The sequence below is a fragment of the Oncorhynchus kisutch genome, linkage group LG24 (assembly GCF_002021735.2).
Source record: "Oncorhynchus kisutch isolate 150728-3 linkage group LG24, Okis_V2, whole genome shotgun sequence".
Classification (NCBI taxonomy): Eukaryota; Metazoa; Chordata; class Actinopteri; order Salmoniformes; family Salmonidae; genus Oncorhynchus; species Oncorhynchus kisutch.
This window is the reverse complement of record NC_034197.2, coordinates 4,530,163-4,553,712: the sequence shown is the minus strand read 5'-3', so window position 1 is coordinate 4,553,712 and position 23,550 is coordinate 4,530,163.

Below are 23,550 nucleotides of genomic sequence, written 5' to 3'. Positions count from 1 at the left end.
GCTACCTCTTGTATTTAAAAGTGAACTGAATGGATGAGCGCCTTATTGTCTTTCACTACAGTTTTCAACTCATGGGACTCGTCCAGGTAAAAACATTGAAGGGAGTTGTTTGTCTGACAGAGTAAGTCTTAGGCAAATATCAGACATGAGGTAAGCTACTGAGTGAACGCAACAGCTTCAGGCGGAGCTGGGAACGACGTCTCGGGGTGTTCCAGAAGTCTTTCTTTGGACACTGTGTTAACTAACCTCCAAACGAGCTTCAATGCCATACAACACTCCTTCCATGGCCTCCAACTGCTCTTAAATGCTAGTAAAACCAAATACATGCTTTTCAACCGTTCTAATCCTCCTCCTTTGCAAACCAGTATCTCTACTTGCACATCATTATCTGCTCATTTATCACTCCAGTGTTAATCTGTTAATCTCTGTGTTGTTGTTTGTGTCGCACTGCTTTGATTTATTTTGGCCAGGTCGCAGTTGTAAATGAGAACTTGTTCTTAACTAGCCTACCTGGTTAAATAAAGGTGAAAAAATATATACAAAAATACAAATAAATTGCCCTGAGTCAAGAGGTGAACTATTGGGATCAGTGCATGTTGTTATCTCCATGTGTACTTAGCTGAACAATAATAGATCAATGGTTTGAGTAACATTCTACTGAAACAGGATTGTGTGTGTGTGTGTGTGTTTTCCTGAAAAATAATCAATCAGTTTAAACTTTTCAATTTCTGTATGTTAAGAATTTGTCTGAATAAGAATATATTTTTTCAGGGCGACAGATGCTTTACAGCTGTGAGATCCCACTTACAAGAAACAGCCTGTCCACCCACTTAGTATCCAATTTGAACTTGGTCATGTATTGACGTCAATGGAAGACTAATGTGAAAAAGTGAAAAAGAGACAAAGTGGAAGAATTTAGAAATGATTAACTAAAAGACGACTGGAAGCAATGGCCCATGCTAACAGCAATAAGCAGTCCCATCTACAAAGAAGACCCACGGTCAGAGACAGAACATCAAGGAAGTAAAAATGTGGGCATTAAGGGTTCAGCTGATTTCTTTTGGCATCTCAATAAATGGAACTAGAACATTCCGAAGCCTTTGCCATCGGAACTTCTGACGGTGTCTTCCATTGTTCCAACATTCCCGGTATTCCAGAATCCATTCTCTGACCTTGGTTGGGGACAGAAATCTGCCACCATTCACACTGATAACATTGTTATCTTTATGCAGGAACTGATATCGGCCTCGGTAAGCTGACAAGGGAGTTTGATGATCAATCCTTGATAGGTCAAGTTCCAGGGCGTGTCCCTGGTAAAAGGACCTATGAGGATGCCTGACTTTGAAAGCACAAGTCCTAAGCACTGACAATTTTGATGTTATCAAACCGAACATCCCAATCTAAGGGGAACATACTGTATACACTGAATATATAAAACATTAAGAACACCTTCTCTTTCCATGACAGACTGACGAGGTGAATCCAGGTGAAAGCTTTGATCCCTTATTGATGTCACTTGTTAAATACACTTCAAACAGTGTAGAAGAAGGGGAGGAGACAGGTTAAAGGAGGATTTTTAAGCCTTAAGACCATTGAGGATGAATGGGCAAAACAGAAGATTTAAGTGGCTTTGAATGGGGTATGGTATTAGGTGCCAGGCGCACCGGTTTGTGTCAGGAACTACACGCTGCTGGGTTTTTCACACAACAGTTTCCCGGGTGTATCAAGAGTGGTCAACCATCAAAGGATCTCCAGGCAACTTGACAACTGTGTGCACCATTGGAGTCAACATGGGCCAGCATCCTTGTGGAACGCATTTCACAATTTGTACAGTCCATGCTCTGACGAATTGAGGCTGTTCTGAAGGTAAAAAGGGCAGTTGCAACTCAATATTAGGAAGGTGTTCCTAATGTTTGGTATACTCAATGTATTTCTTCAGTGGTAGGCTGACAGAATGGGTTGCACCCATTACATTGTAATAGGTGCGTGCTGGTGGCAGGGAAGTCAGGCGCAGGAGAAAGAACTTGGTATGAACGGAGTCGTTAAATAAATGCTCACAAACTCCGAAAACCAACATATACAAAATAATAAAAGTGGCATACAAAACCCGTCACACACCAGAACATAACTTGCACATAACATACAATCAAACAATCACCAGCAAGGACATGAGGGGAAACAGAGGGTTAAATACACAACATGTAATTGATGGGATTGGAACCAGGTGTGATGGAAGACAAGACAAAACCTATGGAAAATGAAAAATGGATCAGTGATGGCCCCCCCCAGACCCAGCTTCCGACAGGGGAGGCGGAGGGGCAGGTTTCAGGGTCGAGAGCCAGACCCGGGCCACCGGGGGCCTGCGAACACCGGTGCCTCGCTGCGGTGACGGTCTGCGCCAGAAAGGTGGACATGTTTCCTCCGTGCGCCGGAACCAGTCGTCCACTGCAGGAGCCTCGGTCTGACTCTGATGCCATCTCTGGCCAGGGCATGAACGTAGCCCTCTCCCCTGGCCAGTCCTGGCAATAAGACCTCAGAAACCTACCCACTTCCTGGTTAACTCTCTCCACCTGCCCGTTACTCTCGGGGTGAAAACCTGAGGTAAGGCTGACGAGACACCCAGACGTTCCATGAACACTCTCCAGACCCTCGACGTGAACTGGGGACCCCGATCAGATACTATATCCTCAGGCACACCGTAGTGCCGGAAGACGTGTGTAAACAGAGCCTCAGCAGTCTGTAGGGCCGTAGGGAGACCGGGCAAAGGGAGGACACAACAGGACTTAGAAAAACGACCAGGATCGCGCACCGTCCGACCGATACCAGGATGACCAGAGGAGGGTGACGTATGGGCCCAATAGATCAGCCGATCGCGGCCAGCAGACGCCCAGCCGGACACTGCAGGGGAGCGGGCTCTGTACGCAACGCCTGCTCCATGTCCGCATCCAGCTCCCACGCTTCCGGTGCCACCAGGCAAGAGGCCGGGAGTATGGGAGTGGGATCCATGGGCCGCTCCTCTGTGTCATACATCCAGGACATTGCGTCTGCCTTTGCGTTCTGGGAACCTGGTCTGTAGGATAGGGTGAAAACAAAACGTGTAAAAAAACATGGCCCATCTTGCCGGGCTAGGATTCAGTCTCCACGCCGCCCAGATGTACTCCAGATTGCGGTGGTCAGTCCAAATGATAAAAGAGTGTTTAGCCCTCTCAAGCCAATGTCTCCATGCCTTCAAAGCCTTGACAACAGCCAACTGTTTCAAGTCCTGGTCCCCCACGTCATAGATTCACTCCACCGGGCTGAGCTTCTTCGAAAAGAAGGAACAGGGGCGGAGCTTTGGTGGAGTACCCGAACGCTGAGAGCACGGCTTCTATCCCAGCCTCGGTCGCGTCTACCTCCACTATGAACGCCAAAGAGGGATCCGAATGAGCCAGCACGGGAGCCGAGGTAAACAGAGCCCTCAGCTGACCAAAAGCCCTGTCCGCCTCAGCCGACCACTGCAAACGCACCTGTCCCCCCTTCAGCAGTGAGGTATTGGGAGCCGCTACCTGACCAAAGCCCCTAGAAACCGCTGCACCCCCTTTACCGAGGTGGGAGTCGGCCAATTACTCACTCTCCATCTCCACCCCTGAAGTGGAAATGCAGTGTCATAGGAAGGAGACGGACTGTTGGAAAAACAGACATTTCTCAGCCTTGACATACAGGTCATGCTCCAACAGTCAACCAAGCACCCTGCGCACCAGGGACACATGCTCGGTGCGCGTAGCGTAGTATAACAGAATGTTGTCGATATACACCACTACACCCTGCCCATGCAGGTCCTGGAAAATCTTGCCTACAACGGCTTGGAAGACTGATGGAGCATTCATCAACCCGTACGGCATGACAAGGTACTCATATTGCCCTGAGGAGGTACTAAATGCCGTCTTCCACTTGTCCCCCTCCCGGCAGGTTGTAAGCGCTCCTGAGATCCAACTTTGTGAAGAAGCGAGCCCTGTGCATTGACTTGATCTCACTGGCTATGACAGGTAGAGGGTAACTGTACCTCACAGTGATTTGGTTGATGCCTCGATAGTCGCGAGAGCCAAATCGTGATATTCAGGGGGAATGCGCACCAACGGAAAACCCTAAACACCTACCTGAGCACTCTCGCAACCACCCCATGAGAACCCTCTGTGGCCAAGAAACAGTGGGGTTATGACAAGCTAACCAGGGTAGGCCCAGCACCACAGGAAATGCAGGAGAGTCAATAAGGAAGATACTAATTTTCTCTGTATGACCCCCCTGGGTCCTAAAAACCAGGGCAAACTCCTGGGTGCTCCTCGTCTCCTGCCTCAGATGGTAGAGGCGCTCACCTGCCGCTCTACCCTCGGGCAGGTGGTCGAAGACTGCCCGGAAACGGCGGGTGAACTCCTCAAACTGGTCCAACGCCGCATCTCCCTCTCTCCACACGGCATTGGCCCACTCCAGGGCTCTCCCTGTGAGGTACGAGACGAGGGCGGACACCCTCTCACGGCCCGATGGAGCCGGGTGAACGGTGGCCAGATATAGGTCTAATTGTAATAAGAACCCCTGGCAGTTCGCAGCCCTCCCGTCGTACTCCTGGGGCAAGGAGAGACGGATCCCACTGGGTTCAGGCGGGAAAGGGGTGCTCAGGGGAGACCCCGGTTGTGCTGGTGGAAGTGCTGGAAGAACTCCCTGTCTCTCCCAGCAGTCCATTGTCTGGACAACGCGATCCATGGCGGTGCCAAGATGGTGAAGCATAACCACATGCTCCTGGACGCGCTCCTCCACCTCAATGGTCGGGGCACTTTCTCCTGCTGACTCCATAACTAACTACGACACAGAGTTTTTCACGTTCTGGTCAGAAACATGGCCAAGAAAAACTCAAGGCTCTTACTATGACTTATGGGCAAAACACGATTCTCTACTTTAGAATAGACAGAGCCATGGCAGCAGGTACAGCTTTTTGAACCACATTTAATCGTTAGTTTTTCTCTTTCCAGGCTCTTGGCCAGAACAAATGGGAGGCCATCCACAGCTGCCTAAACACATCTTCTGAACAATGAACATTCAACGTAAACACAATCCATCACTAATGAGGGTTTCCTGTTTGTACTGTTTATAAATAGATTTACACAGTTAAACAGTGTAACTACAATACAGAAGCAGACCCCAGCCGAAATGAAAGACTTGTACTCAAATCAAACAGAAGGGTTACATTTAGAAAATGTTAAAAAGCGGTCATATTGTTAGAGCCTGCCATATTGCTGTAAATTACTCCACATGGCATTTGTTCCATGAGTTTGTAATGGAGTGTCATGTGGCTGAAAGCATTCATTGTCGGTCTTGCATTTTTAAATATATTCTGCTTTAATTTAAGTGTTGGAAAAATACTAATTGAAGTCTTGTTTGAAACTAGCCATTATTTGAATTTGCTTGCCACTGCATCAGATAACAGACACGTGCATGCACGTGCACACATACAGTACATACAAACACACACACTGCCCTTTGTCACAGGGTGAGGAGAATAAAGAGAGGAGAAGAGGTTTGTTATGGTGTTTTCAAGGATGTTCTGTTCAGGGACAATGAGAATCCATCCCTCTGATCTGTGACGCATAATCTGTGTGTGTGTGATTCTCATCTGACTGCTAATCCAGGTGACCCACGTACCACCTGGACCACCTGGAACACATACAGAGACACACACATAAACTAGCCATAATGTTATGAAAGGAACCAATGCAGATCAGTGTGCCAAGTCCTGATCCAATCCATGAAACATAATATGCTCTGTGGAACATGCAGGAAGCATGTCCAGAAGAGGATTGCTGTAAAGACCACCATGTGGCTCTTGATATTAGAAATGAATGTTAAGAGAGAGGTATGGTCTAGTCAGTATTCACTAAGTGGAGGGCAATCTGAACAAAATATCAATAACAGTTTGTCCTTATATAGTTCTAAGTGTGAGTCAATAAATCAAAATATAGACAATTTGGTACAATAGTTGTCCTTTAACATTGAAGAGAGTTACAACAAGAGAGCTTTGTAACATCCAGAGAATCCCATGTTGAGGGGGAAACCGGGAAAGCCCTTTACTCTCCTCAACCAATATTTACATTTGTTGTATTTGGTCGCTTCATGCGAAATTATCATTCACAAAGAGGTGTTTGTGAAGATATCATGGGGAAAGTACAACTCGAGAAGGATAAAAAAACAGAATATCCATTTAAAAAACAATCACTTCATAGAAAGAGTTTGGCTGGCGATGTTCAGTGTTAGCCACATAAGCTTCCACATGTAGTGAAACATCCTCAAGAACTATCTGGCAATGGCAGACTTAAATCCTCTTGGCCACATTTAGGCTTGTTGGCATGCACCCATGTAACACCCAAAGATCCTGATATATGAGACAAAAAAGTATTTTGTTGTGATCAGGTTTTATTACTTGCTGATGGGGTTTATAAGATTATGCCTTTCCACGGTGTCCTATGAAAGCATCCAATTTCACTATTCTACTTTGTTGAAAAAGTATCATTTTCTTTCTACTACTGTCTGGAGCCCTCAATCCCTGCCACCGCCCACCATTTTCTCAATGCCATGCACAAAACTGGCCTGATTAGCCAATTTGTTTGGCACATTCATTCAAGGTCTTCTCTTCGCACCACTTCATCATTCCACTTTAGAAAAAAGGTCCATCTAAACTGTCATCAAAATGCAGCTGTGTGGGCGTGTTAAGAGACTTGTTACAAGTGTGGAAAACACCAAAGAGCTGTCTGAATTGACACACTTTCTCCACAGGTCCATGGGCATAGCCAGCTCAAGGGGCTCAACAAACACCCCCCTGCCCAGCTTTCTAATGGATTGCCCTCTACTCTGCCAAAGGAGCCCTGTCAAACAGGTTGTACCAATATACAGAGACAGACGGTCAGACAGCTTACCAGGCCCTTTCACTCTCTCGAAGCCCTGTATTGGTCCGCTTCAGAAGCACTGACTGCAAAGGCCTTTAAAGACCAAAATGTGTGGGAGACAGCATCTAGACTCATGTAGTTATACAAGACATGATGCACTCGTTTGAGAATTGAGTCTTCTGCATTTCCTGATACACAGACACACACAGACCAACGCATCTTGACAATCTATTTGGCGTGTATTCCTTGTCGGTCTGTTAGTAACACAGTAGGATACTTTTCCTGTGTGTGTGTGTGTGTGGCACGCCTGCACATGTGTGTATGTGTGTATGATGGAGAGATTGACAGATACTAAATGGACAGAGACCAAAATAAAGAAGAGCATCAGCCGTAATGACAATATTTCCAAATATCGTTGGAAAACTCTTCTCTTTTCTGGCAGGCACTTTCTGACAGGAATTTGGGAGGTGACCAAAGAGTAACTCTGCGGGTGGCCTGTCGAATCTGCTGTTTTGTGTAATGCCTTAAATCCTCTGGCTGAAACAAAGTGTGTGTGTGTACGTCTGTGTGTGTACATCTATATGTGTACAGTATGTGTGCATATGGGTGTGGGTGGAGTATCAACTTGAATCCGTCTTGCTATTGTTTCTAGCTGTGTGTTAGTTGATAGGACAATTACAATACAGGCAGCCTGCCTCTCCATGGAGCTGGGTCCATCCAGGACAGTAGTCCTGTCTGTAGGTCTGTCTGTAGGCTGTGTTAGTTGGCCATCCTGTAACAAATGACATTTGTTACAGGATGACATCATGTACCTTCAGAATTATTCTGCAATCATAATTTATTTGAAAAACACTTGTTTCCATCATCATTTGTCGCAATATATAAAGTTTGACTAAATAAAAATCAACCGTTGTTGAAAGGATAAAAATGTTGATCTTTCGAAAATGTCTCCTTATATCTCCCGTTTCCATTACACATCACAATGATGTTTTTTGCAACATCGCTTTTGTCTAATAAATATTTATATATACTGTATACAGTGCATTCGGGAAATATTCAGACCCCTGCCCCTTTTCCACATTTTGTTAGGTTACATCCTTGTTCTTAAAATGATCAAATTCTTTATTTTCCCACTTATGCCTGGAAATGTCCCTGTTTATTTTGTTTGGTATCGTCAACCTCCTACTCACCTCCTTAGTTGTGAACTGGTTTCCTAGGCGTGTGTGGTTGTGTTCACGGCTTTAGGTAAATGTTGCATGCCCCTCTGTAGGCTATTTGGTTTATCCTGGTTAAGGGGTGTTTTCATTGTTTATCAGAAACACTCATGGAAACATAATGCATAAACTTGTGCAAATGATCCCTTTGTGGTAATTAACGAGTTAACTATTGGCCATTGTTGGTTAATGTAAATTGTGGAATCGGATTGCCAGTCAAGTGTGTTAACTAGCCTACTGTTAATTGAAAATGTAGCCTACCTGTTTAAAGGTGTGAATGGTCTATTCCAGGTTAGGGGTGGCAGGTCCTTTCAGGATCCTCATTCAGGGAGATTTATTTGTTGTTTAACTATAGCTCTACTCAGATGTGAGTTTATGGGTGTTTTGCCCTGTGTTTGAGGCACGTTTTATTTTTCAAAAGTTAAATACACTTATTTCTCTCAAATTCTGTGCACAAATTTAGTTAGTGACCATTTCTCCTTAGCCAAGAGAATCCACCCACCTGACAGGTGTGGCATATCAAGAAGCAGATTAAACAGCATGATCATTACACAGGTGGACAAAATGAACTGTAACTCATCTTTGAAAATGTTGTATGTTGCGTTAACATATTTTTCATAATTTTTCATCCACCTGTATATTTTGAAAATACTTCTCTGGATCCAGTCTTCTTCATCACCGCCTGCACTGTAAATACATTCTACTGTTTTTTGCCCCTGAAACTCAACAGCCAGGTCCTTGCCTTATTGCTTCATTATGCAGTTTCATAATGCTCTACACAGTGTCTTGCACTACTGGCACAGTACTCAAATAGTTTAGCTTTTGTTCCCTCCATGTGCACTTTCTCTCCTAGTTTAATGTGTTTCATCCTAACAGGAGAGCCATTATGGGGCCTGGGCGCTGATCACGGCTCTGGAAGCCCTACTCAGAGCTATACTGAGCTCTCCAATAACCTTCCATCCCACAGCAAGGGGATCAGTTTCAAACCACTGTCCCCCACCACACACACACACACACACACACACACACACACACACACACACACAAAGACAGATGCACACAGAGACAGACGCACACAGACACACCCAGCGATGTAGTGGTAAAAAAAAAAACATTGGTGGAAAAACTCTGATCGCCAGTCGCTCTGAAAAAAGTAACGCTCCCTATACTTTCAATGCATGTTTCTCCAAAAGGTCAAATGTTTTGCAAAAAAACACACAACAAACAAACATAAGACCCTTCTCTCTGTCTCATCTCACAGAATGCAAGGGCTTTGGTTTCCTGCCCGAGTATGTCAACAATAGTCAGTTCTGTTGATACAACAGCCCACGCAATCCTAGCATCTCCTTCCACAAGAATACTTGCACTGCCAACATGGAGTACGTTTCTCCAATAGACTTGACAAGGAAGACTATTTCAGAGGTGCCAAATTGTTTTTTTGAAGCTGTGGCCTGGGTCTGACTGTCCAGTTGTGGCTGTCTCTCTGCAAAAGAAGGCAAGGACAATCTGGATGTGGTGAGTGCACAAGTTCTTATGACATGAACTACTGGAAGAACTCTGGCTGAAATTCAATCAGCCTTGTTATAGTGATGTTTATGCAGTGTCCTTTAATAAGGACCCTTACAAACTAACACGGCTGCCTGTCTACTACTAGGGTCAGCTCCCTCTCCACACACACACGTTGGGCCTGAAGACATACACACACACAAACACACACTGGGTGAGCTATAGGTTGGGATGCCAATACCGTGGCACATTAACTGAAACGTTGCTTCTACATTGTGTGTCCAGAAACATTACAGTTCTTCTCAATCGCGTAAAAGCATTTTCTGGAACAATGCTATCGATTTTCAGAATAGAGTGCACAATACACAGAACTCTGTGGCCTTTTGTAAAACAGTAAATGTGTTTTTAAAATGTATTTTCCTTCTCAAAACATGAGACTGTTAAATTGCTAATAACTACTGCTCCCCTCTCTGCTTTCCCCCAGACTATCCACACTGACTTTATGCCCATCGACATGTCTCTACCCACTCAGAACACAGACCTTCACCATCATTATTTCACACACACACCCTCACACCTATGATGCTGCTAAAAAATGTTATTGATTCGATTCATTTTTACCATTACACTGCTGTTCATTGAATATTGTTTGCAATTACTATCCATGTATTTAACCTGCTACTGGTCACTATTACTTCTGGGCAATTACACGATAACAGAATTATGCTCTCGGATTTCTGGCCCCACGGAAATCTAATTCACGTTTAAAAAAAAATCCCCATCAAAATCTGTCTGTTTAAGCTAGAGATGTATGTTTTTGTGTATGGGCTACGTCTCAAATCCACCTCATCCACCAATATGGCCCTTCTGCATCTGGGTGGAAAGGTGACAGAGCTAGAGCGGCGTTAGTCTGACCATGAGACATCCCGAAAATCGTCCTTCTCAATTGGCCTATAACCTAACCTCTCACAAACACGATGGTGTTCTCCATTTTCCTCGTCTGAAGTTGGTGCAGCCTCTTCTGTGTATAGCGTCCCAACAGTTTGGGATACACACTAATGTGACCATTTTGTGGATATGTGAGACTCTCACAAACACGTTCAATTAAATATCCAGTTTGTCAACATGTGAATCATTTAAATATCCAACTCAAACTAAAAACTTAAATTAAAGAATAGGAATAAATGTAATTAAACTTTAAATTAACTTTGTCTCCTGCTACTGTCCTCCCTTCCATTGGTATACTGTTATGTTCAGCTCATAGTGTCTCCTGCTACTGTCCTCCCTTCCATTGGTATACTGTTATGTTCAGCTCATAGTGTCTCCTGCAACTGTCCTCTCTTCCACTGGCATACTGTTATGTTCAGCTCATAGTGTCTCCTGCTACTGTCCTCCCTTCCACTGGCGTACTGTTATGTTCAGCTCATAGTGTCTCCTACTACTGTCCTCCCTTCCACTGGCGTACTCTTCAGCTGTACTCTGCTGTCCTGTACTCTAATTTACTCTGCTGTACTGAACTCTAATTTACTCTACTGTACAGTACTGAACATATCTACTGTACTGTGATGTCTATGACTGATTCAGATTCGGTCTGGATCAACCAAGTGTGGTCATGTTTGGGGGCGAAGCTCAATAGAATACTAGCCAGTGTGTAGTATAATACCCAAATATGAAAAAGGATATTATACCCATCATGCAATTTCATTACCCTAATTCAGTTGCTAGATGTAAATCCACTTCCCCTAGGTTTCATGTCATAGCTGACACCCCGTTCTTTCTGCAGATATCTTTGAATATTAAATTGGAAGAGATATTTAACAGTTTTTGGGAAACGTGGTAGCACAAAAATAAAAATCTGTTATCAAACTTTGCATCTGCACAGTTCATCCGGTAAATGTGTTTTTGTAAAGTATTCTGTGTAAATTGTTCAAAGTAGTCATTCTGTGGTTTGCTAAACTTTCAAATCAATGGTTTTTGTTTCGCATACATTTTAAGTTGCTGTATAAAGACAACATATCTGACATTGTGTTCCCATTTGAACTTTGTTGTCAAAAGACTCCAGTCACCCAAGTCATAGACTGTTCTCTCTGCCACACGGCAAACGGTACCGGAGCGCCAGGTCTAGGTCCAAAATTCAGGTCTAGGTCAAGAATTTATGACCATCTATGTTATCTACGTTAATAAATGTCCATGTGGGCTATGTTATGTAGGTAAAACCTCTCATTTTCTCAAACAGAATTAAGGAACATAAAAGTTCAAATCAGGAGAAACGACAGAGATTATCCAGTTGCAGTACATTTTAATGACCAAAAACATGACATTTCTACCTTTAGATGTGGCATAAAGAAAGTCAAGATATCAGACAGGGGAGGTGATATAAATAATACTCTGAGCAAAAGATGTTTTGAGATTTTCAGCCTCCAGACATTCCCAGAAGGTCTTAATGATTAAGACACAATATGCTGCAATAGTTTGTGTCGGGGGGCTAGGGTATTCTCATATCTGGAGAATTATGCTCCCTCTAATTCTCTCTCCTCTCGGAGGACCTGAGCCCTAGGACCATGCCTGGTCATGCTGGTCATGCTGCTGCTCCAGTTTCAACTGTTATGCCTGCGGCTATAGAACCCTGACCTGTTCATTGGATATGCTACCTTGTCCCGGAACTGCTGTTTTCGACTCTCTCTCTACCGCACCTGCTGTTGGCTATGAAAAGTCAACTGACATTTACTCCTGAGGTGCTGACCTGTTGCACCCTCTACAACTACTGTGATTATTATTATCTGACCCTGCTGGTCATCTATGAACGTTCTAACATCTTGGCCATGTTTTGTTATAATCTCCACCCGGCACAGCCAGAGGAGGACTGGCCACCCCTCATAGCCTGGTTCCTCTCTAGGTTTCTTCCTAGGTTCTGGCTTTTCTAGGGAGTTTTTCCTAGCCACCGTTGTTCTACATCAGCATTGCTTGCTGTTTGGGGTTTTAGGCTGGGTTTCTGTACAGCACTTTGTGACATTGGCCGATGTAAAAAGGGCATTATAAATACATTTGATTGATTAAATGCCCATGCATGTTATGTTGTAAATGTGAACATGAGTTAAGGCTGCCACTTCAGACTACTCTGGCGTTTTTTCTTGCACTGTACCCAATGATTTATGAAAACTTACTTGATAGGTCAATGTCCTCACTGAGGTTTTACAGACTTGTTTAATGCGTTTGATGTACACACTTTATTAGAATACTTATGAAATGCACATATATTTGGTAACACTTGCTTATTTTCCCTCGACTGATACCCCATTCGATGCATTGAACGGTAGTGGGTGGAGCAATGTCTTCATAAGGGTGCAAATTATAAACACTCACAAAAGCTCTAAGGAAGAGCTTGAGGCCGAGACATCGGGCTTAATAAAGCGCAGTAATACTAGCAATAGCAGTGTGCTGGTTTCTTCTTTTTTTCTCATTGCGTTAAGTGACAAAACTACACTATTAAGAGTGGTCTTCTATTGTCCCCAGCACAAGGTGCAACTGGGTAATGATCATGCTGTTTAATCTACTTCTTGATATGCCACACCTATCAGGTGGATGGATTATCTTGGCAAAGGGGAAATGCTCACTAACAGGGATATAAACACATTTGAGGGAAACAAGCTTTTTGTGCAGATGGAAAATCTGTTTGAGCTTTTTATTTCAGCTCATGAAACATGGACCAACACTTTATATGTTGGGTTTCTATTTTTGTTCAATATAATTTGGTAGTTTTTAAGATGGTTGAAAGCATAGTGATAACACATTAGGACTTCTGACTGTCTTTTTGAGTGGGTGAATAAAAGTCAGTAGAAAACTGATCAATTTCAACCAAATATCACAAAAATGTCCACGTCGAAATGACAGTGGTGTGCCTAGTGGGCTAAGACATTCTTTTTGACAGGGATCATTGAATCATTGTTTGAAAATACATGCAATGCATAAGTGATGTGGTCTAGGCTACTGTATCACAGAAATTAAGCTAATACTGTTGTTTTATTTCTTCACTTACCTATTGTTCACCTTTTTTGCACTATTGGTTAGAGCCTGTCAGTAAGCATTTCACTGTTGTATTCGGCGCACGTGACAAATCAACTTTGATTTGATTAGCAATAAATGCAATACAATAGTTTCAAAGTGATTGTAAAATAATGATGCTATTGGCTCTACCATGACCGTCTTGGACCAGTGCTGCGCAATCTCCAGTGTTTTAAAAATAATGTATTGGGTTGAGCCATGTATGCATGTATGCATTTTGTAGGCTATCGTAATGAATAATGAAGTATGGTTACTCACATGAAAGGTTGAAGATCTCCTAATCCCACTGACCAACATATCCTCTTCATTAAACATATAAATGTTATTGCCATCTTCAGGCACATTTTCTCATTGACGTGAAAACAATGCTATTTTCACCTAATCACAAAAAAAATGACACGCCAAGCCATGATGTCCGAAATATTGTCCAAACTAACAAATGTCCAAAAGTTTACCCAACCTTAAAAATACTACGTTTGCGTATTTGCGCTATTGCAGAGGTTTTCCAGGTGCACTGTTGTGCCGTGCGCCACCTCCAAAAGCACCTAGCCTACAACTTTTTGACTTGGAGGATTAGTTGATGTGTAAACTACTGGAAAAAAATTGTGTTTCACCAGATACAATGCTATTTTACAGTAAACAAATTGACAACAGAATTTCAGCATGCATATAGGGAAGGACACTCAACAAGCACTTACACAAATGACTGATGATTGGCTGAGTGAAATTGATAATAAAATGATTGTGGGGGCTGTCTTGTTAGACTTCAGTGGAGTTTTTGACATTATCAATCATAGTCTGCTGCTGTTAAAACATATGTGTTATGTCTTTACACCCCCTGCTAGAAGCCGGATAAAGAGTTACTTGTCTAACAGAACACAGAGAGCGTTCTTTAATGGAGGCCTATCAAATATAATCCAGTTAGAATCAGGAATTCCCCAGGGTAACTGTTTAGGCCCCTTGATTTTTTCCATTTTACTAAACGACATGCCACTGACTTCGAGTAAAGCCAGAGTGTCTATGTATGTGGATGACTCAACACTATACATGTCAGCTACTACAGTGACTGAAATGACTGCAACACTTAACAAAGAGCTGCAGTTAGTTTCAGAGTGGGTTGGCAAGGAATAAGTTAGCCCTAAATATTTCTAAAACTAAAAGCATTGTATTTGGAAGAAAAAAAAACACTCACTAAACCTCACCTAAATCTTGTAATAAATAATATGGAAATTGAGGAAGTTGAGATGACTAAACTGCTTGGAGTAACACTAGACTGTAAACTGTTATGGTCAAAACATATTGATGCAGTAAAAGCTAAGATGGGGAGAAGTCTGTCTATAATAAAGCGATGCTCTGCCTTCTTAACAACACTATCAACAAGGCAGGTCCTACAGGCCCTAGTTTTGTCGCACCTTGACTACTGTTCAATCGTGTGGTCAGGTGCCACAAAAAAAGAACTGAGGAAAATTGCAATTGGCTCAGAACAGGGCAGCACGGCTGGCCCTTGGATGTACACAGAGAGCTGATATTAATAATATGCATGTCAATCTCTCCTGGCTGAAAGTGGAGGAGAGATAAGACTTCATCACTGCTTTTATTAATGAGAGATGTTGAATGCACCGAGCTCTGTCTAAACTACTGGCACACATGCATACCCCACAAGACATGCCACAAGAGGTCTCTTCACAATCCCCAAGTCCAGAACAGACTATGGAAGGCACAAAGTACTCTATTCCACATCAAGTAACTGACGCAAGCAGTAACATTTTATTTAAATAAACAGATTAAAAAAACACCTTATGGAACAGCGGGGACTGTGAAGCAAAACAAACATTGGCACACACACACAATAACATGACTAGACATACACTTCAGTACTGTAGATATGTGGTAGTGGTGGAGTAGTGGCCTGAGGGTACATAGTGTGTTGTGAAATCTCTGTCTCTGTCTCAATGTTTAAAAATGGTATAAAATGCCTTAATTAATCAATACTGTTCACTTGTCAGTTAATCAACTGTCTGAGTCACCCAACTATGTAGGTTTTGGGAGGAGGAAGAGAGGTGGAGGGGCACGAACCCAAATCATTGATTTTACATTTCATTTTTGTATTAAGTTTAGCACCCTGGGTGGAAGAAAAATAAAAATCACTAAAGCATTACATGTAGGTGTTTACAGAGTTAGACCTACAATAATTTTTTGTCACATTACCAATTAATGAATGTGCTCTCAATCATATCTCGTAGCATTTACATTCAATAGATTTAGCACATTTTTTGCAAAATTATCCTTTTATACTCCACTATCTTTCATGAGGACATACACACACTGACCCATAAGTACATACACCATTTAATTTAGGTCCTATAGATCAGTGTCAGCATAGCAACATTACACAATCAGTTGAAGCATACTTTAATGTGATGGTGGATGTGAATTGTATTATGGGCTCATGTTAGGGCTAGGAGTTTATACTGGCCATAACCTGGCCTCGAAATGATAATGCCATTCAACTGCTGCTGTGAGAATAGCATATCCCACTGCACTCTATTTTCTCTCTCACACACACACACACACCACACCACACACACGCGCAAAGCAAAGAGAGAGACTGTGTGATGTAATGAAAACTAAATAAAGCAGGATCAATTTTAATAATATAAGACTGAATAGATCCTCTGGAACTCTAAATTGCCCAGTCTACGGCTGCTCTCACAAAATACATACTCAAGGCTACACTACCACCTTGTGGACTTTGTCTTAGCCAGGTTCAGCATTTTGTGAGAGCAGCCATAGATGTTTTTTCTATTGTGTGACTGACTGTACGTTTGTTTATTCCATGTGTAACTCTGTGTTGTTGTTTGTGTTGCACTGCTTTGCTTTATCTTGGCCAGGTCGCAGTTGTAAATGAGAACTTGTTCTTAACTGGCCTACCTGGTTAAATAAAAGGTGAAATAAAAAAATAAAAAATTATTCCAGTGAAACAGTGTCGGATTCCAGATGGACAGCACACGTACATTATCAAACAGCTATATTCTTTGTTCTCGCCATTCTCATTTTAGCAAGCTATATATATATATATATATATATATATATATATATATATATCTCAATGCATTATCTAAATTGTGCAGCTGCAGTGCCTTCAGAAAGAACTCCTACTCCTTGACTTACGCCACATTTTGTTGTGCTACAGCCTGAATTTTTTATGACACCCATACAATATCCTATAATGACAGTGAAAATGTTTTATATATAATTAGCACATTTTTTGAAAATTAAATACAGAAATATTACATTAACATAAGCATTCACACACCTGAGTCAATACTTTGTAGAAGAATCTTTGGCAGCAATTACAGCTGTGCGTCTTTCTGGCTAAGTCGAAGAGCTTTCTACACGTGGATTGCGCAATGAACAAAAAGTAGGCCTAATAAACCCAAAGGAAAACCCAGGCTCAATGCTGCCTGTTAACCCGGGAGCATGCCACTCTTATCCTGTCTTTTTCAGTCGTGTCCACCAAACAATAATAGGGTTTAAATACACATACCCACAATGCATCAGCCAATAGGAGAACAACCTGACACAATGATCAGTTAACCTTCACAATGCAATAAACTCAACATGTTCCGTTCATAAACATATGTATTCATATGTAAACATATACATTCACGTATCAATAAAAGATGCTTCACCTGATCTACGCATTACTACAACCTGGGATTTAAACATGTACGTCCCCCTGGCATAAGCTACGACCGCATTACCGATACCCTGAACAAACCATGCACTCAAACACATCCACTGTTCGCCTGTGAAAACTCAGACCTGGAAATGAACAGATAACACTCTTCAATTAACAAGGAAAACAAGGTAAACATATACATTTATTTTGCTTAGCCTTAAGAAAATGATAGTTAAACATTGTAGCTGTAAGTTTTGACCAGTATATACATGATTAGAACAAGCATCATACTGGGCACTGCACAACAAGAGGTTTTGCACACACAAACCAACTGTGGGCGTGCGACAAACTCGAACACACATTTCTTCTCTCTTTCACAGATGATAGTCAATCAAAAGGACATAGCTAACCACACAAATACAATTAGTAAATGTGCTTCTCATACATCATTAACCATTTGCAATGTTTGGTTATTTAGAATAAGGCCTGGCTTTAGATTAGGTGACAGAGGACGTAAGGATGATCATCACAGTATCCATAACAGTGGTGGCTGCATCATAAGCTTGAAAATATGAAAAGTGGTACTTAATGTGTTGTATTTGATTTGCCACAAACATAACACTTTGTATTCCTGGACAACAGGTTAATCGCTTTGCCACATTTTTTGCAGTATTACTTTAGTGCATTGTTGCAAAAAGGATTTATGTTTAGGAATATTTTTATTCTGTACAGTCTTCTTTCTTTTTACTCTGTTAATTAGGTTAGTATTGTGGATGAACTATAATGTTTTTGATTCATCCTCAATTTTCTCATTTTACATTTGAGTAATTTCATATTCAAAAAGGCACTCGCACATCCAAGCGAACAGTTGAATAAGAAGAGAGAAAAAATAAGAAACCTGCATACTGCTCATGCTAGTATCACTGCTCTTTATGATGCTTTACATATCGGCCTCAAGTCTTCTGTACAGAGCTTTTGTGAGTGTTTATAATTTGCACCCTTATGTAGACATTGCTCCACCCACATCCGTTCCATGCATCAAGGGGGGTTGGAGTTGAGGGAAAATAAGCAAGTGTTACCAAATAAAACAATGTGCATTTCAAAAGTATTCTAATAAAGTGTGTAGATAAAACATGTCTGTGAAACCACAATGAGGACATCGACCTATCAAATCAAACTTTGTCACATGCGCCGAATAAAACAAGCGTAGACCTTACCGTGAAATACTTACTTACAAACCCGTAACCAACAGTGCAGTTCAAGAAGAGTTCATATTTACCAAATAAACTAAGGTAAAAAATAAATAAAAATAATCAAAAGTAACACAATAATGAGGCTATATACACAGGGTACCGGTACTGAGTCAGTGTGCAGAGGTACAGGTTAGTTGAGGTAATTTGTACAGGTAGGTAGGGGTGAAGTGACTATGCATATAGTCGGGTGGCCATTTGATTAATTGTTAAGCAGTCTTATGGCTTTGGGGTAAAAGCTGTTAAGGAGCCTTTTGGTCCTAGACTTGGCGCTCCGGTACCGCTTGTCGTGCGGTAGCAGAGAAAACAGTCTGACTTGTGTGACTGGAGTCTCTGACAATGTCATGGGCTTTCCTCTGACACTGGAAGCTGGAAGCTTGGCCCCAGTGATGTACTGGGCCGTACGCACTACCCTCTGTAGTGCCTTTCGGTCAGATGCCAAGACGTTGCCATACCAGGCAGTGATGCAAACAGTCAGGATGCTCTCGATGGTGCAGCAGTATACGTTTTTGAGGATCTGGGGAACCATGACAAATCTTTTCAGTCTCCTGAGTGGGGAAAGGTTTTGTCATGCCCTCTTCACAACTATCTCGATATGTTTGGACCATGATAGTTCGTTGGTGATGTGGACACCAAGGAACTTGAAACTCTCGACCCGCAACACTACAGCCCGTCGATGTTAATGACTTTCCTGTAGTCCACGATCAGCTCCTTTGTTTTCAAGTAAGTTTTCATAAATAATTGGGTACAGTACAAGAAAAAAACAGAGTAATCTGAAGTTGCAGCATTAACTCATGTTCACATTTACAACATAATGATGAAATGCCCATGCATGTTAAGACCTTCTGGGAACAATGTCTGGAGGGTGAAAATCCCAAAACATTCTATTTTGCTCAGAGCATTAATTATATCACCTCCCCTATCTGATATCTTGACTTTCTCTATGCCACAAAATCAAAAAAAAAGGTAGAACTGTCATGTTTTTGGACATTACAATGTACTACAACTGGATAATCTCTGTCATGTCTCCTGATTTAACTTTTATGGTCACTAATTCTCTGTTTGAGCGAACAAGAGGTTTTACCTACATAACACAGCCCACATGGACATTACCAAAAGGTCTTAGTGATGAGACTCATGCATGTTACAGTGCCTTCGGAAAGTATTCAGACCAATAGACTTTTTCCACATTTTTTTTATACGTTACAGCCTTACTTTAAAATGTATTTAAAATCCTCATCAATCTACACACAATTCCCCATAATGACAAAACAAGAACAGTTTTTTAGAAATAAATAAGCATTCAGACCATTTACTCAGTACTTTGTTGAAACACCTTTGGCAGCGATTACAGCCTGGAGTCTTCTTGGGTATGACGCTACAAGCTTGGCAAACCTGTATATGGGGAGTTTCTCCCATTCTTCTCTATAGATCCTCTCAAGCTCTGTCAGGTTAGTTGAGAAGCATTGCTGAACTGCTATTTTATGGTCTCTCCAGAGATGTTTGATTGGCTTAAAGTCCAGGCTCTGGCTGGGCCACTCAAGGACATTCAGAGCCTTGTCCTGAAGCCACTTCTGTATTGTCTTGGCTGTGTGCTTAGGGTCGTTGTCCTGTTGGAAGGTGAACCTTCGCCCCAGTCTGAGGTCCTGAGCGCTATGGAGAAAGTTTTCATCAAGGATCTCTCTGTACTTTTCTCCATTCATTTTTGCCTCGATCCTGACTAGTCTCCCAGTCCCTGCCGCTGAAAAACACCCCCACATCATGATGCTGCCACCACGCTTCACAGTAGGGATGGTGCCAGGTTTTCTCCAGACGTGACACTTGGCATTCAGGCCAAAGAGGTCAATCTTGGTTTTATTAGACCAGATAATCTAGTTTCTCATGGTCTGAGAGTCTTTAGGTGCCTTTTGGCAAACTCCAAGCGGGCTATCATGTGCCTTTTACTGAGGCGTGGCTTCCGTCTGGCCACTCTTCCATAAAGGCCTGATTGGTGGAGTGCTGCAGAGATGGTTGTCCTTCTGGAAGGTTCTCCCATCTCAACAGAGGAACTCTAGAGCTCTGTCAGAGTGACCATTGGGTTCTTAGTCACCTCCCTGACCAAGGCCCTTCTCCCCCGATTGCTCAGCTTGGCCGGGCGGCCAGCTCTAGGAATTGTCTCAGTGGTTCCAAACTTCTTCCATTTAAGAATGATGGAGGCCACTGTGTTCTTGGGGACCTTCAATGCTGCAGACATTTTGTGGTACCCTTGCGCACGTGTGCCTCGACACAATCCTGTCTGAGCTCTACGAACAATTCCATCAACCTCATGGCTTGGTTTTTGCTCTGACATGCACTGTCAACTGTGGGACCTTACATAGACAGGAGTGTGCCTTTCCAAATCATGTCCAATCAATTGTAGAAATTATCAATGGAGACTCAATTTTGAGTCTCATAGCAAAGGGTCTGAATACTTAAGTAAATAACGTATTTCTGTTTTATATATAATAAATGTGCAAACATTTCTAAAAACCTGTTTTCGCTTTGTCATTATGGGGTATTGTGTGTAAATTGATGACAAAAAATTATAATATTTAATACATTTTAGAATAAGGCTGTAACTTAACAAAATGCGGAAAAGGGGGTCTGAATACTTTCCGAAGGCACTGTATATTGTAAATGCCACCACTTCAGACTTCGATAATCTTTTTTTTTAACCCATCGACCAGTTAGGTGCCTTTCCTAGTGAGGCATTGGAAAACCTCTCAGGTCTTTGTGGTTAAGTCGGTGTTTGAAATTCACTGCTCGACTGAGGGATCTATAATGTAAATGCCACCACTTCAGACTTCTGACAATCTTTTTTTTTAACCCATCGACCAGTTAGGTGCCTTTCCTAGTGAGGCATTGGAAAACCTCTCAGGTCTTTGTGGTTAAGTCGGTGTTTGAAATTCACTGCTCGACTGAGGGACCTTACAGATAATTGTATGTGTGGGATAGAGATGAGGTATTCATAAAAAAAATCATGTTAAACACTATTATTGCACACAGAGTGAGTCCATGCATATTATGTGACTGATTAGCAAATTTCAACTCCTGAACCTATTTCGTTTTGCCATAACAAAGAGGTTGAATACCTAGACTCAAGACATTTCAGCTTTTCATTTTGAATTAATTATTAAAATTTAAAAAAACATAATTCCACTTTGACATTATGGGGTATTGTTTGTAGGCCAGTGACAATTTTTTTTATGCAATTTAAATTCAGACTAACAAGAAAATGTGGAAAAAGTCGAATATTGAATATTCATGTGCCTGAATAACAAATTTGTATTCAATCCATAAATACGATTCAATTGTTAAAATTACGAGTTGGTTTAGCCACAACAACAAAAAACAGGAACCATTCTGCTAGCCATGATTAGCTGAGATAATGAATGGGCTGGACACTTCACTGTACCGTTTACACCTTCTGGATCCTGTCCATGTGACAAATAAACTTAGATTGTATTTGATATCGCGTGTGTTAACCACATGGCCTCACATGTGAATCCTAAAGAGATGGGTGGGGCTAAGGCTTAAGAGGGTGTGAACGATGCTGAATGGGTGTAGACAAAGAAGAGCTCTCCAGTAGGTGTACTTAAACATTCAAGGGCCATTTTCTCAAAAGTAAATCATACATGTAAAGTTAGCTAGCGAGCCAGCAAGCTAACGTTTGTTAGCTAGCAAACAGTACACTGTAACTTGCAATGAAAATGACTTTGACAAAATTCGAAACGTATATAATATCTGAAAATGTAGCTAGACTCTTACCCGTATACATGGATGACAATTCACAGCAGACTGGAACCATTTAATTCCGTTTTGTTTGTAGCTACATCTTCTTTGGCCAGCGTTGTCAAGTCACTCCGGTTCACACTGACCATGGCGTGTGCAGAAAGTAGCCCATCACAACTTTTTCCAACTTATCTGTAGATAGCGCCAGCTAAATTCAGGGCATCAATATTGTTGAGAAAAGCAGCAAAACTTTTGCAGTTCTCAATGGCTGATGTTATACACTATATATACACACAAAGGTACGAGGACACCCCTTAGTGGATTCAGCTATTTCAGCCACATCTGTTGCTCACAGGTGTATAAAATCAAGCACATCGCCATGCAATCTCCATAGACAAACATTGGTAGTAGAATGGCCTTACTGAAGAGCTCTGTGACTTTCAACGTGGCACCGTCATAGGATGTCACCTTTCCAACAAGTCAGTTCGTAAAATGTGTGCCCTGCTAGAGCTGCCCTGAGACAAATGTAAGTGCTGTTATTGCGAAGTGGAAACGTCTAAGAGCAACAACGGCTCAACTGCAAAGTTATAGGCCACACAAGCTTACAGAACGAGGTACCGCAAGGTGCTGAAACGAGTCTGTCCTCAGTTCCAACACTCACCACCAAGTTCCAAAGTGCCTCTGGAAGCAACGTCCTTCCGGATAAGAACTGTTCGTCGGGAGCTTCATTAAATTAGTTTCCATGGCTGAGCAGCCGCACACAAGCTTAAGGTCACCATGCGCAAAGCCAAGCGTCGGCTGGAGTGGTGTAAAGCTCGCCACCAATGGACTGGAACAGTGACAACGCCTTCTCTGGAGTGATGAATTACGCTTCACCATCTGGCAGTTCGATGAACGAATCTGGTGCCCTACCTCACTAATGCTATTGTGGTTGAACGGAAGCAAGTCCCCACAGCAATGTTCCAACATACAGTAGCTTTCACCTGGATTCACCTGGCCACTATACATCATGGACAGAGCAGTTGTTCCTAATGTTTTGTACACTCAGTGTGTGTCTGTGTGTAGATAGATAAACACAAACACACAAAACACCTACTCTTTCTATGACGTAGACTGAACAGGTGAATCCAGGTGAAAGCTACTGTATATTCCAGACTGACATTGCTCGTTCTGAT